Below are 24,636 nucleotides of genomic sequence, written 5' to 3'. Positions count from 1 at the left end.
AGAACGTTGGTGGCCCAACTCGAGCAAGAAGACAGAGAGAGGCCAGATTCTCCGTCTCCGCCTTTATGTAGTAGTCACGCCCTCAACTGATTGTCTGACACTCAATCACACCACCCAGGAACCACACCAGGGAAGTCCATCTACTGTACTCAGTCTACCAACTGAAATGCTAATCTCGTCTAAAAACATACTCACAGACACACTCAGAAATATTGTTTAGCCAGGTATCTGGGCACCCTGTGATCCAGTCAAGTTGGCACATAAAATTGACCAGTACATTTTGGAATTTGCTAGGAAATAAAGGTTTATAGCCCCACAATCAGTTGAAAACCAGTATTATCTGCTATACCTAGAAAGTATCTGTAATAATTAACACAACAGCAAAAGGACGTTATTTATTTCTAGTTAGATAGCATGTTACAGAAGATCCCAATCCTGAGCCAAACTCTCTACAAGAGTGAACTTGCTACCATCAGAGAGATATAAAAGCCCTACCATGTGAGGCAGTGTCATCTTTTTTGTTGTTGTTCAGTAGCCCAGTAGAATCCAACTCTTTGTGACTCCATGGACTGCAGCATGCCAGGCCTCCCTGTCCCTCACCATCATCTCTTGGAGTTTGCCCAAGTTCATGTCCATTGCATCGGAGATGCCATCCAACCATCTCATCCTCTATTATAGGCCATCTAAATTTCTTGAATGGGATTTCTCTGATAGCCCAGTTGGTAAAGAATCGGCCTTCAGTGCAGGAGATCCTGGTTCAATTCCTGGGTCGGGAAGACCCCTTGGAGAACGGATAGGCTACCCACTTCAGTATTCTTGGGCTTCTTTTGTGGCTCAGCCAGTAAAGAATCAGCTTGCAATGCAGGAGACCTGGGTTCTATCCCTGGGTTGGGAAGATCCCCTGGAGAAGGAAAAGGCTACCCACTCCAGTATTCTGGCCTGGAGAATTCCATGGACTGTATAGTCCATGGGGTTGCAAAGAGTTAGACACGACTGAGCAACTTTCACTTTACTTCACTTCAAGTTTCTTGGAGTCCATGGTACTCAGCATCCCCAACTTCTGGAAACAAACAGGAGATTATTATAATATATATAATATGACATATATAATATATTATTATAAACAGATTATTTCCATTTATTTATTTTTGTGGTGTGCCACATGGCATACAGCATCTTAGTTCCCCAACCAGGGATTGAACCTGTGCCCCCTGCAGTGGAAGAGAGGAGTCTTAACGATTAGATGGCCAGGGAAGTCTCCAGGAGATCCTTATTTTTGATCTGAAGAGAGACTCAGAATTTACTAAATTACAAAAGCAAGTTGTGAAGCAATCCAGCTTTTGTACACAACAAGCAAATTTAAAAGAATCCTCTATATGTGGATTGAGGCTTGTCTTGATGAGCACATGGAGAAGTGGATGAATATTAAGTATTACCATAGGACATTGCCATTTTTGTAAGTCAGAAGTGATCTGAAGTTGGCATTTTAATATAGTCCCTCCTAATAAACCACCAAGGATGTTAACATTGATTATGTGAAAGTATTTTATTACTTTGCTTTTAATTATAAGCATGTATTGCTCTTGTATTTTTCTCTATTTTAATTAAAAAATACCTTAAAATAAATGAAGGAGAGCAATTAGCCTGAGCTGCTGAAAACTGTGAATAAGCTGCAAGTCTTTGTTTATGTGTCAATTATATTTTAATAAAGCGATGGTGGGGGAGGGTCACACCATATCTCTGATCCACCTCAGCACTATTGACATTTGGGACTGGATAATTCTTTGTTGGGGGAGGTGGGGAGCTGTCCTGTGTATTATAGGATTTTTAGCAACATCCCTGGCTTCTACATATCCATGACAGTAGCATACCCCTAACCCCAAACAAAAGACAGCCAAAAACGTCTACAAACGCTGCCCAATGTTTCCTGGGGGCGGAATCGCCCTAGTTGAGAACCACTGCTCTAGTCCTCAATTTCTCATCACTGAAGGGAGACCCTGAAACACGTGCTGTCCACGCTCCCGCTAAGCCCCAGCCTTCTCTAATCACAACAAAGTGGCATCTATAAATATGCTTTCCAGAAGCTGTTTTCTCCAGCGCCACTAGAGGGAGCACTCTGCAATACAAAGGACAAAACAGAGCACACAGGAAAATCTGTTTTTCCCCTCGGTGGACTTTGCTGTCTCCGTTCCCAACGCCCCAGTCTTTAATAAATAGCCTTTGATGTCGAGAGTGATAACCCTTAACCACGAGGCATGAAGAGCTATTTGTCTTGTGCTTTGTGCCATAACAGTCGTGTTGTTAGATATGGTGGAAGAGTGCAAAATGTTCTTTGCTTTTTCCACGTTGTTTGTAAGGCAGTTAGATGAATCAACATCACTAAAAAGAAATTATGTGTCTCGGTGAGGAGAGTCTAAGGGACAAGGAGACTAAGAGGTGAAAGATCTAGTTCTCTTCCTGGTCCTGCCACTTCCAGGCTGTGTGATGTTGGCCAAGTCTCTTAACCTTTCTGGTTATATGTAAGAAAGCTGAGGAGATAGGCTGAGAAGTTACTTGCTTAGGGTTCCATACTAAGGTCAAGTATGGATTGGCTCTGACCTGCCAACTTCATGGGATAGTTGTGAGAATCAAATGAGATGGAGTAAGTGAAAGAGTTTTGAAAGTAGAAACCCCCATGCAAGTTCAGGGTGTGGATTTGCCCATACTGCGGGAGTGAGAAGAGGTGATGGCTAAGAGGTAGCCTGCTGGGGAGGTGGTTGCAGGGAGGGAGCCAGGTGAGGTCAGGTCAACACAGGTTACTGAAGATATTCCTCCACCAAAGTGTTATAAATTACAGGAAAAGGCTTCAACATCCCCAAATCCTTTACTGCTGATGAAACATAAGGTTTCAATCCCCATCAAAATGGACAGGCTACTTGGAACGGTGTTACTTTATGCTCTCAGGAGATAATACATACCTTCAGGAAAGTGAAAGATCTTACTCCAGTACTGTTTTAAACTTTAAAAAACCCTGAACCACAATAAGATATACATTTCACAGAATGACTGAATTCACACACATTATAAAACTGAAACAAAATTCTGATGTGTGATACACTTGGAAATTTTCTGTTTTCTTTCATTCTGTCACTTGAAACCAATGCTAGTTGTGACGCAGTAGATAATGCGTCCTGACTTTCAGTTTTAGAAATATTGTACCAGAAGTTTTCACGGGAGGAGGGCAGGAAGCACAGGGCCCTGGTGCTAGGGGACGGAGGAAACAGAGATATGACTCCCACACATGACTCAGGGAGCCTCAGACGTGAACTTTATGCATTTTCCTAGGGGCTGATTCTTTGAGGAGGAAGAAAAAATGAGCAACAATTTCAAATTCACCTCCATGAGTGAGGATGGGCCGCTGGTCCAGATAGTCCAGGCTGGATTCTCAGAGGTCCTGATTGAAATCCTGCACTATCATCATAAAGTATGGATGGCCATGATGTTACCTCCACCACAACAAAAAGTAAAAGCTCTACATGTATTGAGCCCTTCTTATACATTAGACATTGCACCAAGCACTTCATATGAATGATGGGACATAAATTAAGCTTAGTGCTCACTGATTTTCCTTTCTTCCCACTCACTAAAAAGAGTTCTGGCTTTGCCTGCCCAGTTTCTTTTCCAGCCCCATCAGAAGGAGAACTGGACAGAAGTAGACGGACTGGAGGAATGTTGGTTAGGGCCGGAGAAAAAGCTTTGTACGGAGCTTGGGAGAAAGAAGGAAAGGCTGAAGCTGCGGGGTGTAAGGGGCTTGGATACAAGGAGAAAAAGGATATTAAGAAGAATTTCAGGGGGATCTGTATGCTGTTAGAGAAATGCAAGTATTGAATATAAATTAATCTGAATTTCTTTGTGGTGACTAGGCTGGATATCTCAGACTCTAACATCATCCTGAGACTGGCCCAGGTAGGTCATGGTTTCAGTGGGGTTGCATAAGCATTATCTCTTTTAATCTTCGTTACACACACGAGATTTTTTTTGATTAGAAAAGGAGGCTGATATAGGCTAAGTAAACTTAAAGGCATGCAGCTAATAAATGTGGACAAATACTCCCCAAATTGATCTATAGGTGGAATACAATCTCCATCAAAATCCCAGCTGGATATTTTGCAGAAATTGAGAAGATAATCCTGAAAATCATATGGACATGCCAAAGATTCAGAATAGCCAAAATCATCGTGAAAAAGAACAAAGTTGTAGACTCACACTTACTAATTTCCAAACTTTTTATGAAGCTACAGTAAATAAAAGAGTGTGCTGCTGGTGTAAGAACTCACATCTCGATCCATGGACTAGAATGAAAGGTCCAGGAATAAACTAATACTTACAGTCAGTTGATTTTTGACAAAACGGTCAAGAAAATTCAATGGGGGAAAGAATAGACTATTTTTTAAAATAACTTTTTAGAATTTTAGATCAGTTTTAGATGTGCAGAATTCTGGTGAGAGTAGTCTTTTCAACAAACAGTTCTGGAACAAATAGACATCCATGTGAAAAGAATGAATTTGGATCTCTACCGTACATAAAAAATAAAGTGAATCATAGATCTAGAGGGCTTCACCGGTGGCTCAGCAGTGAAGAATCTGCCCTCCAATGCAGGAGACGCAGGAGATGCGGGTTCCATCCCTAGGTCTGGAAGGTCCCCTGGAGGACAGCATGGCAACCCACTCCAATATTCTTGCCTGGAGAATCCCATGGACAGAGGACCCTAGCGGGCTACGGTCCACAGGGTCGCAAAGAGCTGGACACGACTGAAGCGACCAAGCACATACACGTGCACGTAGACCTAAGGTAAGAACTAAAACCCTAAAACTCTTAGAAAACTCAGGTGTACATCTTTATGACCTTAGATTAGACAATAGTTTCTCAGGTATGACATCAGAAGCACAAAAGATAAAAGAGTAAATAAGTTAGATTCATCAAAGTTAAAATATTTTTCTCCTTCAAAGACCATGAAGAAAAAGAAATAACTACAGAAAGGATATGTATTTGTAGAATATATGTCTGATAAAAAATTTTGTATCCAAAATATATTAAGAATCCCTATACATAAAATATTAATAAAAAAGATGAACAATTTAATTTAAAAATGAATAAAATATTTGTATAGACAATTCTTCAAAGAAGTTATACAAATGGCCAATAAATTCATGAAAAGATTCTCAACATTATTAGTTATTAGGATGAGTCAGTCAGTTCAGTCGCTCAGTCATGTCCGACTCTTTGTGACCTCATGGACTGCAGCATGCCAGGCTTCCCTGTCCATTACCAACTCCCGGAGCTTGCTCAAATTCATGTCCATCTAGTCAGTGATACCATCCAACCATCTCATCCTCTGTCGTCTCCTTCTCCTCCTGCCTTTGATCTTTCCCAGCATCAGGGTCTTTTCCAGTGAGTCAGTTCTTCGAATCAAGTGGCCAAAGTACTGGAGCTTCAGCATTAGTCCTTCCAATGACTATTCAGGACTGATTTCCTTTAGGATGGACTGGTTGGATCTCCTTGCTGTGCAAGGGACTCTCAAAAGTCTTCTCCAACACCACAGTCCTAAAGCATCAATTCTTTGGCACTCAGCTTTCTTTATAGTCCAACTCTCACATCCATACATGACTACTGGAAAAACCATAGCTTTGACTAGATGGACCATTGTTGGCAAAGTAAGGTCTCTGGTTTTCAGTATGCTGTCTAGGTTGGTCATAGCTTTTCTTCCAAGGAGCAAGCATCTATTAATTTCATGGCTGCAGTCACCATCTGCAATGATTTTGGGGACCCCGAAAATAAAGTCTGTTTCCCCATCTATCAGCCATGAAGAGATGGGACTTGATGCCATAATCTTCATTTTCTAAATGTTGGGATTTAAGCCAGCTTTTTCACTCTCTTCTTTCACTTTCATGAAGAGGCTTTTTAGTTCTTCTTCGCTTTCTGCCGTAAGGGTGGTGTCATCTGCATATCTGAGGTTGTTGATATTTCTCCCATCAATCTTGATTCCAGCTTGTGCTTCATCCAGCCCAGCATTTCGCATGATGTACTCGCATATAAGTTAAATAAGCAGGGTGACAATATACAGCCTTGACATACTCCTTTCCCAATTTGGAACCAGCCTGTTGTTCCACGTCCAGTTCTAACTGTTGCTTCTTGACCTGCATACAGATTTCTCAGGAGGCAGGTAAGGTGGTCTGGTATTCGCATCTCTTGAATTTTCCACAGTTTGTGGTGATCCACACAGTCAAAGGCTTTGGCTGCTGCTGCTTCTGCTGCTGCTAGTTGCTTCAGTCATGTCCAACTCTGTGCGACCCCATAGACGGCAGCCCACCAGGCTCCCCCATCCCTGGGATTCTCCAGGCAAGAACACTGGAGTGGGTTGCCATTTCCTTCTCCAGTGCAGGAAAGTGAAAGTGAAGTCGCTCAGTCGTGTCCGACTTTTTGCGACCCCATGGACTGCAGCCTACCAGACTCCTCCGTCCATAGGGTTTTCCAGGCAAGAGTACTGAAGTGGGGTGCCATAGCCTTCTCCGCAAAGGCTTTGGAGTAGTCAATAAAGCAGAAGTAGATGTTTTTCTGGAACTCTGTTGCTTTTTTGATGATCCAACGGATGTTGGCAATTTGATCTCTGGTTCCTCTGCCTTTTCTAAATCCAGCTTGAACATCTGGAAGTTCACGGTTCATGTACTGTTGAAGACTGGCTTTGGAGAATTTTGAGCATTACTTTGCTATCGTGTGAAATGAGTGCAATTGTGCAGTAGTTTGAACATACTTTGACCATGCCTTTCTTTGGGATTGGAACGAAAACTGACCTTTTGCAGTCCTGTGGCCACTGCAGAGTTTTCCAAATTTGCTGACATATTGAGTGCAACACTTTCACAGCATCATCTTTTAGGATTTGAAATAGCTCAACTAGAATTACACCACCTCCACTAGCTTTGTTTGTAGTGATGTTTCCTAAGGCTCACTTGACCTCACATTCCAGGATATCTGGCTCTAGGTAAGTGATCATACCATCATGGTTATCTGGGTCATGAAAATCTTTTTTGTGTGTAATTCTTCTGTGTATTCTTGCCACCTCTTCTTAATATCTTCTGCTTCTGTTAGGTCCATACCATTTCTGTCCTTTATTGTGTCCATCTTTGCATGAAATGTTCCCTTGGTATCTCTAATTTTCTTGAAGAGATCTCTAGTCTTTCCCATTCTATTGTTTTCCTCTATTTCTTTGCATTGATCACTGAGGAAGGCTTTCTTATCTCTCCTTGCTATTCTTTGGAACTCTGCATTCAAATGGGTACATCTTTCCTCTTCTTTGCCTTTAGCTTCTCTTCTTTTCTCAGCTATTTGTAAGGCCTCCTCAGACAACCATTTTGCCTTTTTGCATTTCTTTTTCTTGGGGATGGTCTTGATCACTGCCTCCTGTACAATGTCACGAACCTCCATCCATAGTTCTTCAGGCACTCTATCAGATCTAGTCCCTTGAATCTATTTGTCACTTCCACTGTATAATCGTAAGGGATTTGATTTAGGTCATACCTGAATGGTCTAGTGGTTTTCCCTACATTCTTCAATTTACGTCTGAATTTGGCAATAAGGAGTTCATAATCTGAGCTCCCAGTCTTGTTTTTGCTGACTATATAGAGCTTCTCCATCTTTGGCTGCAAAGAATATAATCATTCTGATTTCAGTATTGACCATCTGGTCATGTCCATGTGTAGAATCTTCTCTTGTGTTGTTGGAAGAGAGTGCTTGCTATGATGAGTGCATTCTCTTGGCAAAACTCTGTTATTAGGGTAATACAAATCAAAACTGAAATACGATACTACATCATACCTAGTAGGATGGCTAAAATCCAAAAAGACAGACAATAAGATTGTTGGTGCAGGTGTGGAGAAGCAGAGTTCTCACACATCACTGATGGGAATGTGAAATGGTACAGCTCTTTGGAAAACAGTTTAACAGTTCCTCAAAATGTTAAACATAGAGTTATCTTATGACCCAGGAATTCTACTCTTTGGTATGCATGCAAGAGACATGAAAACATATATCCACATGAAAACTTGTACTCAGATGTTCATGGCAACATTATTCGTAACAGCTCAAAATGTGTTCGTAAGCTGATGTATGAATAAACAAAACATAGTATAATCACAAAATGGAATATTGTTTGGGCACAAAAAGGAATGAAGTACTGATATATTCTACGATATGGGCGAACCTGAAGACCACTATGCTGAATGAAAGAAGCCAAACACAAATGGCCATATATTGCATGATTCCATTTGTACGAAATGTCCAGAAGAGGCAAATCTATAGAGACAGAAGCTTAGTATTTGTCCAGTGCTGGGACTGGGGGAAGATGAGGAATGACTGCTACTGGGCACAAGTGTTCTTTGGGGGATGACAAAATGTTCTCCAATGAGGTTATGGGGACTTCCCTGGTGATCCAGTGGCTAAGACTCCATGCTCCCATTGCAGGGGGCCCAGGTTTGATCCCTGGCAAGGAAACTAGATCCCACATACTGCAACTAAGAGTTTTGGATGCTGCAACTAAGACCCAGCCCAGCCAAGTAAATTAAATAGGTAAATAAATACTTCTTAAAAAATGAGGTTATGGTTCACACACTTCTGTGAATAGACTAAAATCCATTGATGTGTACACTGTAAGTGGGTTAACTTTTTGACATAAAAATTATACCATAATAATTAAAAAATTGTTTTTAAAAAGGTGTTGAAATGAGAGAAATTGGAGGCAGTAAGGATAGGTAAGTCTTCTAAGCCTTTGCTTTTGTTTTTGAATTTCCAGTATATAACCACATTTATTGCACTGAAGAGGAGGGCTCTCCAGATGGGATAGAGATTGGGGTGTCACTGTACTTACACCTCTGTGTCCCCAAATAGATGTTTGGCCCAATTCTCTGATTTAATCCTCACTGTTAGAATCAACCCCCAGAGCAAACAATGCCAGGAGCAGCATTTCACTTGGTGCCTACTCATTGTTTCTCCGTCTTCGCTTTATCTTTCTCTTCACATTTTCTTGGTCCCACAAGGTAGACTGAAAAAATAATCAGCCTCTGTTCGTCTAATTAGAGACATAAACACCCGTGTGTGTGAATCAAGCATGGCCACGGAGTCTTTGGGGAAGCAACAGGGAGGTGCCCAGAGACGTTTTCTGTAGATAAGAAAAGAATCAGCAAGCCTGTGCCAAAACATGCCTGGAGCTTCCAGTGCTTTCCTCGGCCCAAGGTCAGGCTCTGTGCGGACGCTGACAGTGACTCCGGTCAGTTGTCACTACTCCCTCAGTCCAAAGCATGTGGCTTTCTCCCTTCTGAAACTCACTTCTGCTAATTCCGCCTGCCTGGGGAGTCAGACCCCACAGCACAGGTGTAATTCCTCAGAGTGGCAACTGGCAGTGGTTCCAGGAACAAGGTAACAACACAACGTCCCCAACGAACAGAGGCATTGATTTCCTGAGCCCAGTAGAGGGATCCCGTGACTGAACGTCCTGTCCCACGGTGGAAAGAAGAGCCATGGAGTGGCTTTACTGAGGCCACCAGCATCTCCCTGCCCACTGCCCACTGGGCTGAAAAGTCCTGGCTTTTGTCTTCCTCTTGGAATAACGGAAAAGTACAAACCACAGAATTATGAACCATAGCGGAAAAAGGGATCTCCAAGGTCATTCTTATCCAGGGCCCGGATAGCCCCATCATCAGATGTTCTCCTCTTGCCAGCCCTCCTCACCCTGCCCCAGCACGACCCCCAGAGGGGCTCTCACTCCATCTCAGAAGGGCAGCTGATTCCTGGCAGGGCAGTGCTCAGGGCTGTGACTGCTACTATCAGATCCAGTTCTGGCTCCTGTCACTCCCATCTCCTCCTGGTGCTTTGAAATGATATGGTAGTTCCAACACATTCTCCAAGTCTTGGGGTCTTTGAGAATGCTCTCATGTCTTCCCTTTTCTTTTTTTTTATTTGGCTGCACTGGGTGTTAGCTGTGGCACGCAGGATCTTTAGTTGCCGCATGCAAAAGTTGCGACATGTAGGATCTAGTTCCCTGACCAGGGATTGAACCTGGGCCCTGTGCATTGGGAGCACAGGGTCATAGTCCCTGGACCATCAGGGAAGGCCCTTCCCTGTCCTGTCTTCCCCAGGCTCATGCCTTGAGCTGCACTCAGCCTCCCTCCTACACCCATGAGGCCACAGGGCTATTAAGACAAATCTAGGACGCAGCTCCTGTTCTGTCCACTGTGATCTCAGATCCTGCAGTCACCACGTGCCACCAAACCTCCTGGCTCCTCACTGCCACTTGGACCTGACTGGACTTACCCCCCTGGCCACTCTGGGTATCCCAGCAACCCTCAGACGTGGTGTTGACCCATCAGAAGAGCCTGAGGCCTACCACTGTAGACAGATCGTACTTAATTGCTCCACTATTTCCTTGTAGGATTTGGTTTCAAGCCCCATCATTACTCCCATTTCCCCTCACCTGGACAGGCTGCTCTTGGTCTATATTCCTTCATTCGCTCAGTCATACTTGAGAACACAGGGTTTGAGATCAGACGATCTAGATTCTACCATTAACTAGCTGTGAGACTTCAGAGAAGTGTCTTAATCTCTCTGAGCACCTCATCTGAGGAGCTGGGGATAATAACAGCACCTGCCTCATAGTTTTGTCATGAAAACCATAAATGAAATAATCTTTGTAATCACTTAGCCCAGAAGTGCCAACATTCACTACCAGTACACAATATATGTTCTCTACAATTTTATTTTAAAACTATCATTCATGTATTCAACGTGCGTTTACTGCACCCTGTGGCAGGCACTGGGATATAAATCCCCCTCTTAAAGAGAGAAGACCCCTTGAATCCAGGCAGCACAAACTCACACTGGTACACAGAGGTCAGGGTGCAGAGGCGCAGAGTCAGGGCACAAGGGCAGAGAATAGACCCTGAGCACTGTGCGCTGTCCAGGGAGGGTGGCAAGAGCACCTTCCACCTTTCCCGCACTCTTTTCGAACCTCTGTGATTCCCTGAGTAAGGTGGCACCACAGGGAAGTGGGAGGTGGGGGATGCCAGAGGGTGAAGTGAGAAATCCCCAGAGAAACCCCCTCCGCTGCTGCTTCTTTGCCAGAGAGTGGCCTTGCCTCTGCCATGCAGGAGGGCGATGTCCCCTGAGGAGGCCTTGCTGAATCTGCCTGGGACGGTTCCGGAAGTAGGAAGGGCGGCCGGGGGTGGGGAGGCGGCAGGAATGTTCTGGCCTGCTGCTCATACAGGCGAGTGTCCCGAGAGGAGGGCCTCTGGACATCAAAGGTTCCTTTTGTCCCCCTCCGAGTGGCAGGGCAGACGGGCCGCTGGCGATGACTCAGGCCTGGCCCTGACGTCACCCACGCCCGGCCACTGGCCTCCCTCTGCAGCCAGGAAACTGGCTGGGGAGTGGCATTCGCAGGCTGCAGCAAATCTCAAAATAAGGAGGCAACTGCCTCTCTCCTCCTCCTCTCCATCGCCCCACAGCACACCTTTTTCTTTTATGCTGCTGCTTTTTTTTTTTTTTTTTTTTGAAGCCTCACGGAAGGTTTTACTTATATATCAACTTTCAAAATGTAGGAAGTCAGAATGGGTGACATCATCAGAAAAATATGTGGAGCTGATCTCGACCAGAAGTGAAGAACCCAGAGCAAGAAGGCGGTTAGAACTCCTGAGCCCAGGGAATTGGCAGCGTCTGGGTTTCAGAGGAGCCAGCGCCTCGGAGTAAGTGCAGGCCGCCCCCAGACCCCCTCACACCGCGCCCTTCACTGTGGGGCGCCATCTTGTTCCCTGACACCTGCGCCTGGCAGGCCCCAGCCCAGGGGGAGGGTGTGGGGGCTGCATCTGGGAGACCCTCCAAACATGGCACCGAGGGGATCTCTCTGATCTTTCTCTTCTCCACAGGCCCAGACCAGGATGCATTTCCTCTTAAAAAAAAAAAAAAAATACACACACACAGAGTGAGGCCAAATTCTGGTGAAAAGGGCCCACAACGTGCCTTTCCCCGTCACCCCTCTTGTTCTGTTTCCTCTTCGTCCTTCCCCGCTAGTGCTCTGTTTTGGACGGCCAGCATGTTTGTTCAGAGTTCTGAAATGTTTGTTTCCTGGATCTTATACCAAATCATCAGAAACAAAAATAAACCCCATTCTAGGCAAATATGTGCCCTGTGCTGTCAAATGGTATTTTCACACCTAACCTGCTAAGAGTTGGCAGCTCTGGTAAGAAAATGACCACAACCTGCCACCCATACGCAGCGTATTTCTGGTTCTCTGTGGTTGTTCCAGTTCGTGCACCTCCGCTGTCTCATCTCCCTGTTTTCAGAGAGCTTATTTTCATTCCTGCTTGTGCCGTTGCATCTGGGATGATATGAAACGCAGAGACTGCTGATAATGTATCTTTGATGTCTGTTTTAATTTCACTGAATCAAGTTTAAGTCTTGGTGTAGCCTATAATTTTACAAGCTCTGGAAGTTTCTACCCAAGAAAGTTAAGTTCCCACGAGAAAAGTTTTAACGTGTTCATAAGAATTGCAGAGCACACAGACGTAGAAATCATACCCAGTTCTCCTGGCATCCAAAGTCATCTCCTGAGTCATTATCTAGTCTTTGTATAGCGTACTTAGCCGAGAAGAATTGTTCTTCATAAATTCTGTTCTATAATGATGGGGTAAGGGTATTTTAAAATGTATCTTATGTTATAAATGCAATTGAGAAGCTTGTTGCTTACTGGAAAAGAGCAGCAGATTCCTTTGTAAACTGACAACACCCTTTGAAGATTAACCATTGCATGCTAATACATCTGTTTGGTAGATCTTACATTTTACTTTTTGTTTTATCTTAATATATCAGGTTGTCTTGAAGTGAGGCTCTGCTAAACCGCTCTTCATCTGGCTATAAGATCTGAACGCTGCAACCATTGATTTGGTGAGTATCATTTGTCCCTAATGGCTGCTTGAATTTAGTTGACTAAATCTGTTCTTTTATTTTGTTGTCTTGCCTGGAAAATCCCATGGACGGAGGAGCCTGGTGGGCTACAGTCCGTGGGGTCCCTACGAGTCGGACACGACTGAGCGACTTCACTGTCACTTTTCACTTTCATGCACTGGAGAAGGAAATGGCAACCCACTCCAGTGTTCTTGCCTGGAGAATCCCAGGGACAGGGGAGCCTGGTGGGCTGCCGTCTATGGGGTGGCACAGAGTTGGACACGATTGAAGCGACTTAGCAGCAGCAGCAAGGTACAGGGAAAGGAAAGAAGGCATGGGGACTTCTGCACACAACAATAACAGCTGTATCAAAGAGGATAATAGTAATAATTAAGATAGGCTAATTGCTGTAATAGACTGAAAAAGGTATAATGACTCAAACACAATAGAAGTTTATTTCTTGGTCATGTAACAATAGAGGTCACACATTCATTCAGAGACATAGGTTGAGAGAGGCTCCACCTTCTGCAGTATGTTGTTTTAAAGATCACCTGGGATTGTTTCCACTTCCCAGTGGAGGAGGAAAAAAGAGTGTGAAAAAGTGCACATGGAGATTTTTATGGCCCCTGCCTAGAAGTGGCCAGGACACATCTACTCACATTCTATTGGCTAAAATTCTAGTCACATGACCACATCTAACTGCAAAGGCATCTGGGAAATGTAGTCCCTGGATGGGGGGCAGCCACTTTCCAGTAACAGCTCTGGAGTGTTTCTGACGAAGAGGTCGTCCTCTCTGCAAGGCATAATGAGGAACTTAGAGATACTCAAAGATAAGATAGCAGAATGAAGTAGTGGGGGAAGTAAAAAGAGATCAGATATTTAGAATTATATTAATATAACTAACACTTTTTGGTAAGGAGTGGGCAAGGAGCCAGAGAAGGCAATGGCACCCCACTCCAGTACTTTTGCCTAGAAAATCCCATGGATGGAGGCACCTGGTAGGCTGCAGTCCATGGGGTCGCGAAGAGTCGGACACAACTGAGCGACTTCACTTTCACTTTTCAATTTCATGCATTGGAGAAGGAAATGGCAACCCACTCCAGTGTTCTTGCCTGGAGAATCCCAGGGACGGGAAGCCTGGTGGGCTGCCATCTATGGGGTCGCACAGAGTCGGACATGACTAAAGTGACATAGCAGCAGCAGGACAAGGAGCAGATTTTTCAAGATGCCTCTGTCTGTCCTAATGCTGAGCCTTTACATAAGCTCCACTAGGCCACCAGTGGCCAGTGAACCACGAAAGGCATTCTTCCCCCCACTTTTTCCCCCTCCAGGGTCCTTTTGGTTTAAGACCATTCTGGCTCTGTCATGCTTGTAGGAATTGTCCAATAGAATTCTGTTCTCCTAGTGGTCATTAGGAAAGCTCTTGGTGGATTGTTTTCTTTTCTTTTTTTTAGCTTATGGTTCGGTTTGCTCCTGGGGGCTTTGGGAAGCTACACTGCTCTAGATCTTGGCATAATTTTTAATGTTGGGGGGTAGAGGGGGAAATTCCTGACAAGATGGGATCCTGAAACCAAGTTATAAGAGAAACATGTGAAAGTAAACTAAAAAAGGCTCCAGCTGAGAGTATTAATTCTACCCAAAGGATTTGATGTATAGTTCTAGCGTTTTCTTTTCAGGAAAAGTTGCAAAACATTTATTGCAATCATGAGTGGTAAGGTTATAAGCCCTGTTTGAAGAACCCTGAACTGATTTTATATGTTATGCAGTCTTTTCATCATTGTTGGTCTTGGTGCAGTATCCCCCTTGCTGGAAAATATCGGAAACCATATGGTGGTGCCTCTATGATGGCCGCAAGGCATCGTAAAGATCTCCAATACAAAGGGGCTGCACGTGCTCACTTCAGCAGCACACAGACTATAAAAATGGTTTCCAGTCCTTGCCTGAGCTGCCTGGTACCTACTTCTCTAGTTTCATTGTCAGTATCTGGCTAGACACTCTGATTTTGGATTATATCTTACTCCTGGACTTGACATTTCTGGTGCTCACACCCACACCCTGAAGAATACACATTGTCCATTGTGCGGGAAGGCCAGCTACTGACTGACTTAACACAGCTCTCAGAGCCTGGCCTCATCTCCTATTACTGCTGCCTCGCCCCCGCCCAGTCCCTCACATCAGGAGGAGTGGGATAGAAGAATGAGTGGATTTGTTGCAAAAATGCTTCAAGCTTTGAAAGTCCATTTTTTTGGTTTGCTGCTGCTGCTGCTAAGTCGCTTCAGTTGTGTCCGACTCTGTGTGACGCCGTAGACGGCAGCCCACCAGGCTCCCCCGTCCCTGGGATTCTCCAGCCAAGAACACTGGAGTGGGTTGCCATTTCCTTCTCCAGTGCATGAAAGTGAAGTCGCTCAGTTGTGTCCGACTCTTAGCGACCCCATGGACTGCAGCCTACCAGGCTCTTCCATCCATGGGATTTGCCAGGCAAGAGTACTGGAGTGGGTTGCCATTGCCTTTCTTGGTTTGGTGGGTCCCAAAAGAACCTACTGAGTGGAGAGCTGGCTGGGTTAGTGGAGAAAACTAAAGATAAAACCAAGTTAACTGGGAGAGCCCAGGACCTGCAACTAGGGAGCAGCCACAAGGAGTAAGCTGAGAACAAGTACCAGGTTTCAAAAGCTGGCGTCGAGTGGCAACGATCTATTGCTACATGTCCAAGCCTAAAGGAGTCTGCCAGGAAGGGCGGGGTCAAGACCGTGGTCAAGAAGGAAAAGGAGTCAGGGTCTATTCACTGGGGAGACTGTTAGTCACAGATTGTTAACTTCAACTGCCATGTAAGAATGACTCCTCAAAGTACTAAGGATGCAGGAATTGACATAGGAGTGAGGGAGTGAGCTGGGATCAACTTGATTTTTAATGTCTAGCTGCCTAGTGTGGCAGAGAGAGATATGCTACCACCAAATCAAAATTTCACTGCCATCTACACAACCCCTTCATCCGGCTGGTACAGCATGCTAGGTTAACACTACAGACCCACCAGTGAGGCAGGGGTAACAAGCACACTTTGTAAATACTTTGACCTTCAACGTTTTCAAAAATGCATCAAAGTAGATATTATGGGGAAAGTTAAACTTTCTCAAGCTTCCTTAACTTATAATTTTATATTTTATCTTAGTTAAAAATTTTTGTTGAAGTGAGTGAAGTCACTCAGTCGTGTTCGACTCTTTGTGACCCCATAGACTGTAGCCCACCAGGCTCCTCCATCCATGGAATTTTCTAGGCAAGAGTACTGGAGTGGGTTGCCATGAAGTATAGTTGATTTATACAATGTTGTGTTAGTTTCTGGTGTATAGCAAGGTGATTCAGTTTAATATATATGTAATATGTTTGGTTTTTTTCCCATTCACCGATTCATATGAGGGGTACAATTCAATGTGAGGCTACATAGTCTTTTCAGAACTTAGGTCATGTCTATTGATTCAGATGTGGTCTGGGCACAGTTGGCTGATGCAGGCAGTGCTTGGACCAGTTGATTATTTTTAACCCCAGGTTAAAAGTTTTATACTTTTCAGGGCATAGAAGTACACGCCCCCCTCTTGCCCTGGGTCAGTATTATGAATGTTCTGTTACTCCCTTTGGAAGATTTTGCAATCAGGCCACATCACAGTCACCAAAGCTGAGAATTCATGGTAATGGGGCTTCGTGATTTCTCATGCTGAAATCCCCTGACTTCTTGTCAAGAACACAGTTGGAAAACACCACACTGAAGACTTCAGGGTTTTGTTTTTAACTCAAGCCTCTGGTTTTCATCAGAACTTTATAGCTTCCTCCCACCTCCGAAATGGTATTTTTAAAAGTGTAAAGCTGAGATTCTGTCAGAATAAGTAAGGTAATATATGTGAAATGGTTTGGACAACTTAGGAAAATATGTGGCAAGTTAGGGTGTTGATGAAAACAATCACCGTCTTTGTGATCAGTATTGGTGTTTGGATTTTGATATTGCTAATAATACTGCAAGCATATTTATTTATTGATTTTTCTAAATTGACTTGAACCTGAAATCCTTAGCACCATTTCCTAACTAGTCAAAGCATGTGGTATAAAAATTTCAAGCACATTTGGAATGGTTAGGCCCCCTAGGCCAGGGGCCTAACCAAGAGTCTTCTACTCTTACTCAGGTTTGACTCATGGATCACTGAGATCCATGAGAGAAAGTAAAGTTGAGCCATCTGTCTGCCAAAAAAAGATGCTTCCTGGCATTCAATGGGGCTCCCAGTGCATTGGCCAGAGGAGGCTTTGAAAGCCTCCATGGAAGAAGGCTGGAAGCTCCATGGAAGCTCTGGCCCTGGGTGGAGTCTCCCAAGCTGGAATGAAGCCTATCATCTGTCCAGGAGCCCCTAAGCAGAGTGCAGTCAGTCTGCATGGTGCTCTAGGGTGAGGCCACGGGGATTATACACAGAGGCAACAAGCATGAGATCAACTCAAGAGCGGTAAAGATGTTGTTCAAACTGAATTCCCTCCCATGTCCCTGTTCCTATAGTCTGTTATCTTCGAATGTAGCAAGAAATTAGTATCTAGTGTAAAAGATTTTCTCGTTGACCCAAATTCCTGGGCATTGACTATACCAAGGTACTTTGCAAAAGAGAATGTAGTTTAAAATTCACCCCAGCACCAGACTCAGTCTGTCTTCCAAGTCCTCTTACAGCAGCAAGGCCATGGCTGGACCAGTCTCCTAAGAGGTCTCTCTTCCCTCTCTTTTCATTCCTCATGAGTCAAATTCTTTTTCTTTACTTAAAAAAAAAAAATTTAGCATTGTTTTTCAAATAAAAAGAGCCATAACTAGTCACTATACAAAATCTGGAAAATAAAGAAAAGTATCAAGAAGAAACCAACAATCTCCAGTAATCTAACAACCAACCAACAATTCAATATTAACATGTTGATGTATTTCTTGTCAGTTTTTTCATATATATTCTTTTCTTCTTTTGAACATTATTGAAATGCTATTTTATATGCCTCTTTTTAAATTTTATATATGTTATAAACATTTTTCCAAGTCACTAAATGATTTCACCCCACTTAACATTATGTTGTAAACATTTTTCCAAGTCACTAAATGATCTTTTGAAATTTTTATTTTTAATGGCTGTGTTTCCATTGCATGGATATGTCTTAATTTATCCATTCCTTTTTATGTACATTTTTATTGCCTCTAGTGTTCTGCTATTATAAACGTAAAAACATTCTTATAAATAAATCTCCGTGGACATCTAAGGGAAAATTCCTAGAATTGAATCAGTAGGTCAAATGGCCTATTTTTAAAGTTCCTAATGTGTAAATCAGCCCCTGAAAAGTCACCAATGTCTATTTCAAAATCTAAGTCCCCTTCAGTTTCTCATGTTAAAATGCATGTTCCTAGGCCCCAGTGGCATGGAAAGCTCTGAGGAGAGGGCCTAGGAATATGTATTTTAATATACCTTCCCAGTACCTATGCACTGAGGACTATTGATAATATTGTGTTCAATTTAATAAACACTCATTTATCAGCAATACTTACTAGACAGAAAAAAGTCAAGGAACTGTAAGCTAGTACATCCAAACTAGAATTTAACTTAAAGGTGTTTTTTGGCTTCTGAATTTTAGATTTCTCCTTAATCGTGATATGATACAGTTGAAAGTTTATCAGCTAGGGAGTTTGGAAACTTTACTGTAAGTATAAGATAACTGAGCCACAGAATAGTTCATTTACTCACTTGTGGTTGTTACGCAGAGATCTAGTGGCAGAGGAAGAACTAGAACTTGAGTGACAAAGGGCCTGGATCCACCCAACCTCTGAGTAGCATTACTAAGTCCTAGCTTGTACTGCTTACTGCACAACAGGACAATAAATTAAGAGACAAGTTGTTGGGTCAAAAAATACCAACTTTATTCAGAAAGCCAGCAACCATCTTACCCAAGTTAGAGTTCAGGCTTCTTTTATACTAAAACAGGAACAGATTTGACTGGTTGTTGCAAACATCTAGATGTTGGAATCCTTTGTTCTTGCAGCCTTCTACATAGATCTGGTCACAATGTTCCTATAAACCTCCAGCAAGACAAATGTTATGCTCTATTATGCAACTTTTTATCTCTATATGAATGGAGAAGTGTTATACTTTTAAAGGTCACAGTCTTGAGAATGGGATATCATGTACATTTTGGACTACTGGCAGCATTCTTTTTCACAAAGTGTTGAGCCAGCATGCCTAAGCACAGGCAACAGAGTGCAAGGGTTAGAGCTGGAAAAATAGCTCCAATATGGAGTCAGATTTGTTCTTCTCTGGTACAGTAGTAGAGACAAGGCACTGTGAGAAGACTGACTCCTAAAGTGAGCCCCTGGTTCTACCAGAGAATGTTTATCTGCCTTCTGATAGGCAGGGCATATCTCAGGACACATGTGGGCAGCCCAGACCCTGTGAGGGACACCTTAAGAGACTACCTTGTGCCCTGAGCACCGAGATAATAACACTTAGTCCGAGGAAGACATAGGGCAGCCATGTGGATCCAGGCCGTAAGAGCCAAGTAGGAGGTGGGGTCCAGAGTCAGAAGCCAAGAGAACAGAGCAGGAACAGAGCAAGATTTACACTGTGGGCAAATGTTAGGTCACGGGAGTCATGAGTGGAAAAGCCGAAGCCAGAGCTGAGGGGTGCTGCTGTGGTTCAGCCTTAAGGATGGAGTCTCATTACCCAAATTCATGGTCAGGTGAGGTACTGCCCCCATCTCCACCTACCTCATTGTATCTGAAAGGTGCTATGTGCTTGGCTGCCTTCTGATGGGAGGTAAGTAAGAGCACATGGCCAAATGGAGCAGTGAGTTAGAGAAAAGGTCCCCAAGAATGGAAACCTGGAAAATGAGAGAACATAGTGAATAAACAACAACCAAATTCTAAAATTCTCACCACCTTCTAAGAGCAGGTGTGACTATCCATCCCATCTGCATAACTCTTCTCAAAGTCATCAGACCACCATCTCATCGTTTGGCTTTCAGGTTCAGCCTCAAGTTCAGCTTCCAGAGACTGTTCAGCCCCCAACAGTCCCCAGTTCATGATCAGGTTCTGTAAGACACCATCTAGATTCCTCCATGCCCAAGTTTACATGCATCTCCTGTGAATGCACCAGGTGAAGCACAAGAGCCAGAACCGAGAGGAACCCAGAGGAGAACCTTCACAGCATCCATCTTCCATACAGAAGCATGAGGGAATCTACCCAGGATCACCGAGCTTCCCTGCGTCTGTGCAGGGTCTCCATTATCTCTTGGCTGTCCTCATGCAGGATCACTGCCCTCCTGATTCTTGACCTCCTGGCCAAACCTGTGGAAGCAGGGTCTTGATGGGTATGGGTTCTGGGAAGGTTCACAGCCTCCCTTGAATCAGGAGTACAACAGATGGAGGATGACTTTCGACATGGCTGGGGCTGTTTGAGTCATCCCCCTGGGACTGGCCCTTTTCAAAGCCCATTTCCTTTGTCATCTTAACACCTTTCTTGGCTGAGGCACCTTCTGCTACTCAGATGGAATTCTGCTTGCTGGCAGGACCTGGATCCCTAGGTTGGGAAGCTCCCTGTGGTGGTGACACGTTGCCTCAAATCTAACTCCCAGGAGGTAGAAACCAGAGGTCCATGACATCCAGACAAGCTGTCCACATGCTGCAGGAGAGTCTTGAGTGGTCAACAGAGTAGAAGGTCCAAGGGCAAGAAGTGTTCAGTGGGGCCCCTGACATCTGACAAGTGCCACTGGTGGTCCCGTCCTTACCTGTCTGTGCTGACTTTATGTCCCACCACCATCCCACCACCCCATGCTGATAAGGTACTAACTTTAGGAATAAAAAGCACTTACACAGTCTCTGGCTAAAGCTTCAGGAAGACCCCAGCCCAGGCAAAGTCTGTCCCCACCACATGGCTGTTATATCATGGCCTTCATATTACTCCACGGGAGTGAATGTCACCGGTATCGAGTCTGCTGGTTGGGCCAAGAAATACTGCCTTAAAGAAACCCAACATTCCCAGATGGTGAAGTCCTACTACTGATGTCAGGAGCAACTGGACAAACCTGAGGCCTCACCCCATATCAAGAGCCTCATTTTCCATCATCAAAATGCCAAACAGCACATTGCTATGTAGACTGTATTTGGAAAGCTGGAACAGTGAGAGAGACCTGAAGCCACACCAGTCAAGCTTTGGAGGCCCCACAAGTGACTGCAACCTTGACTGGGGACCATCTAAATGAGCCCCGATGAATCTATCAGGATGGCTAAAATTTAAAAAAAAAAAAAAACTGATGTTACCAAATGCTGGTGAGGATGTAGAGAAAATGGATCACTCATACGTTGCTGGTGGGAGTATAAATGGTGTAACACTCTGAAAAAGTTTGATAGTTTTTAATAAAGGTTAGCATATATATACCATAAATTCCCACTCTTGGATATTTACAGAAGAGAAATGATAATTTAGGTTTACACAAATGAACCTAAGTACCTTCACAAATGGGGCTTCCAGGTGGCACTAATGGTCAAGAACCTGCCTGCCAATTCAGGAGACATGAGACTTGGGTTTGATCCCTGAGTCAGGAAGGTCCCCTGGAGGAGGGCATGGCAAACCACTCCAGTATTCTAGTCTGGAGAATTCCATTGACGCAGGAGCCATAGGATCACAAAGAATTGGACTTCACTGAAGCAACTTAGCAGTCACATGAATATTGATAGCCTTTTTATTTGTTCTAGCTTAAAACTGGATACCCGCCAAATGCCCTTCAGTGGGTGAATGGATAACAAACTGATACATTCATATCATGGAATACTATTCAGCAATAAAAAGTCACATCTACCCATCCAACTTGAATGCTCCTAAGGGCTTTCTGCTGGGTGAGAGAAAGTCAGTCCTAAAGGGTTACAGACTGCAAGATTCCATGTATATCACATTATCAAAGGGGCAAAATTACAGTGCTGAGAACAGATCAGTGCCAGTGGCTAGGCTCGGGGGAAGGTGTGACTATGGTGGGGTCACGCAGGGGGTTCTTTGTGGTGATGGTGTAGTCTTGTATCAGGATTGTGTTGACAGCCACTCCAGTCTTCACATGTGATAACATTTCATGGAACTCTTGACACACACACACACACACACACACACACACACAAGTACATGTAAAAACTGCTAAAATCTGAAGGAGTAGTCTGTACCTAAGTTAACAGTGTTGTACCAGTATTAGTATTACCTTCTTGGTTTAGAGAATGTATTACAGTAGTATTGATACAAGATAGTATCATTTTGAGAAGACAGGTGACATCATACAGCTACCCTACTGTTTTTGCAACTTCTTGTGAATTGTAAACTAGTTCCCCCCAAACTATTAAAAACAACTTTTTAAAAGTTTAAGTTTAATTAAAGAGAGAGGTTGTTCCTCACCCCCAAGAAAGGGGGATTCAGCCACTGGCTTCTCTGTTGTGAGCAACTCCCATTGTTTAATGCTAATTTATGGTTCGGCTTCTAAGGCGGCGTCCTAATGGCTTTGGCCTCACCCTCTGCATCTTGCAGTCAGTCAGAGTTGGCCCATCTCAGATGCAATCGAAGCTCAAGTCTTGCAGGGCTTCGTGTGAAGATCCCCCCTTCCCCCACCCTGAGGCTGTAACTTCAAAGGGAGGTGAAGACTCAGATCTAAGAAACGGTCTCACGGTGAAACTCTAGGACGAATCATCCTTCCAGCCCCAGCACGGTAATTTCTTCTCTGGAATGGCTCTTTATCATCCCTGCTCTTCATACAGATTATTCTCTTCACCTCCACCAAAGGGCCCCTCCTCTAATGGAAGGAGATTAACCCTTCTCTGCACGTCCCCCACCCCCCACCACTCTCATTCAGTAGAGGGCTTTCTCTCACCAGCTCTGCTCTCTCCGGGCCCGTGCCACAGCTGAACGCCCCAGCCTGCAATGGCTGCCTTCCCTCTGAAGCATTTGCACCTCTGTCAAACACCTTTTTGCCAGACTTGGCCCTAGGAAGACAGTTTTGAAATTAAACTTATCGTGAGCTGCAGGGGTTCGCAGTAGGGAATTGCACAAGGTCCTGGGGCATTTAGGTCAAGGGCTCCCCGCTGTGCTCATTACCTTCGGGGCCTCATCCGAGCGAAATTCTAGCATTCTTTACTCAGTTGTTTTGTGGAGGGGTCCCCAGCGCCATCTAGGATAAAAGCTGTGCCTATGGGGCTGCTGTCTACGTGGCATTCTATCCGGATATGACAAGAAACACACACAAGCCACTGTCCCCCACCCAGGACTGGCCTCAGCCCCTAATTTCCTGCCGCATCTTATTTATTAGGGGCAGTCATCTCAAGAGACCATGGGGAGAGGGGCCCAAGTGTACGTGTCTCAGGCCTGGCTGTGAGTTGTAATCAGGACGCTGTGCCCGAAAGGGGACTGACTATTTGAGTTGTTGATCTTCAGTAGGCGTTGGTGAATCTCCTAGTTTTGCACCTTTTGGTTTCAAAACTGTACTGAACAACGGAAAATGAAACCTGCAACTTATTTTTAGCTGCTAATGCTAACTCATGAGATTTTTTTTTTTCTTTGCAAACCAAATAGGATAAAGGCTACTTCAGCTGGCTGAACTTAATCTGATTGACTTAATATAGCAATCAAGTCTGCTTCTCTTGATACTTCTCAAATGATACTGGGTCTCAGGTGATAATTTTGGCTGATATTTACTATTTTTGCTTAAAATTATGTTCTGTTGAGCTTTAAAAAAGTTAAATAGCTAAACATTTTCTTCTGGGAGGAATTGGGAAAGAAGTTAAAACCCTCTATACTGGAATCTATTTGTTAACTCACTTATTCTATAATCATTTTTGAGGCATCCGCTCAAGTGAAAGGTGGATTTTTTTTTTAATTAGTTGAGCCAGTGTGTTGAACTACAAAGAGTAGAATACTCGTAATTTAGGAATCTGGCTTTTATCCTGGTTGCTGAGGTCTTCAGATATCACACTCCCTGAATCTGATTTTCTCCTCCCTTCAAGAAAGGGTCTAGATGACATCTTCCCAAGTGCCTTGCCCATCCTGTAATTCTGTGTAATGGGCTCTGCCACTGACAGCGTGGGGAAATATTGAGGCACATTTTGGAGGCTGTGGTGTTGTCATCAGGCCGCTCTTAATTTCTGTCTCCCCTTTCCCTGTTCTAGGAGGGACAGATGTAAGCATAGCCTGTGGTCTGCTCGCCAGACAACTTGTGCCCCCGCCCCCCACCTTGGTAAACAAGTGATTAAGAACTTGAAAGACTTCCATAGGTATTTTTAGTCCCCAGATCTGTTCCTTAACTCATGGAACAAGTTTTCTCATTTTAGGAAGTGGTTTCAAGAGATAAAGCTGAAGATTCCACTGGGAGTGGAGCAGAGAAAGGACCCCTAATTTGGTGTTGGTCAATTAAGAGCCTACCCGTAGAAGTCCCTCCATCGCATTAGGCAATGCTCTGTTTGCCATGGGAGAGACACAGGTCTCACAGGGTGCCAGCCAGAGACATGAGTAAAGGCAGATAGTTCAATACAACAAAAACTACTGTGCTTTTATCTTTAGTGCAAAGGAAGTAAAGATTCACTGAGGTTTGTTAAGCTGCTCTGGTGAGAAGAGGTTGATGGTCATGACCTTTAGGAAATACGAAGTCATTTAT

General features: G+C 44.0%; 1 protein-coding gene and 1 long non-coding RNA gene across 5 annotated transcripts in view; one reads left to right on the top strand and one right to left on the bottom strand.

Moving 5' to 3' along the window:
- Positions 1-24,636, top strand: part of ZBTB38 (zinc finger and BTB domain containing 38) — a 141,119-nt gene that overhangs the window by 50,590 nt on the left and 65,893 nt on the right. For 2 of the 4 annotated variants that reach the window (XM_055569516.1, XM_055569515.1), the window contains exons 1-2: positions 11,558-11,765; positions 12,889-12,963. The gene's annotated coding sequence lies outside the window, so the exon portion shown is untranslated. Of the gene's footprint in view, positions 1-11,556; positions 11,766-12,888; positions 12,964-24,636 lie in introns of those variants that run through there. The other 2 variants (XM_055569508.1, XM_055569509.1) reach the window with 2 other exon arrangements.
- LOC129644108 (uncharacterized) lies at positions 21,953-23,217 on the bottom strand. The gene is made up of 3 exons (XR_008710746.1): positions 23,085-23,217; positions 22,861-22,972; positions 21,953-22,085 (listed from the first exon to the last, which is right to left on the bottom strand). It is a non-coding gene; the product is annotated as an uncharacterized LOC129644108 (long non-coding RNA).

This window comes from Bubalus kerabau, chromosome 2, assembly GCF_029407905.1.
Source record: "Bubalus kerabau isolate K-KA32 ecotype Philippines breed swamp buffalo chromosome 2, PCC_UOA_SB_1v2, whole genome shotgun sequence".
NCBI lineage: Eukaryota > Metazoa > Chordata > Mammalia > Artiodactyla > Bovidae > Bubalus > Bubalus kerabau.
This window is presented reverse-complemented; position numbering and strand designations above follow the sequence as displayed.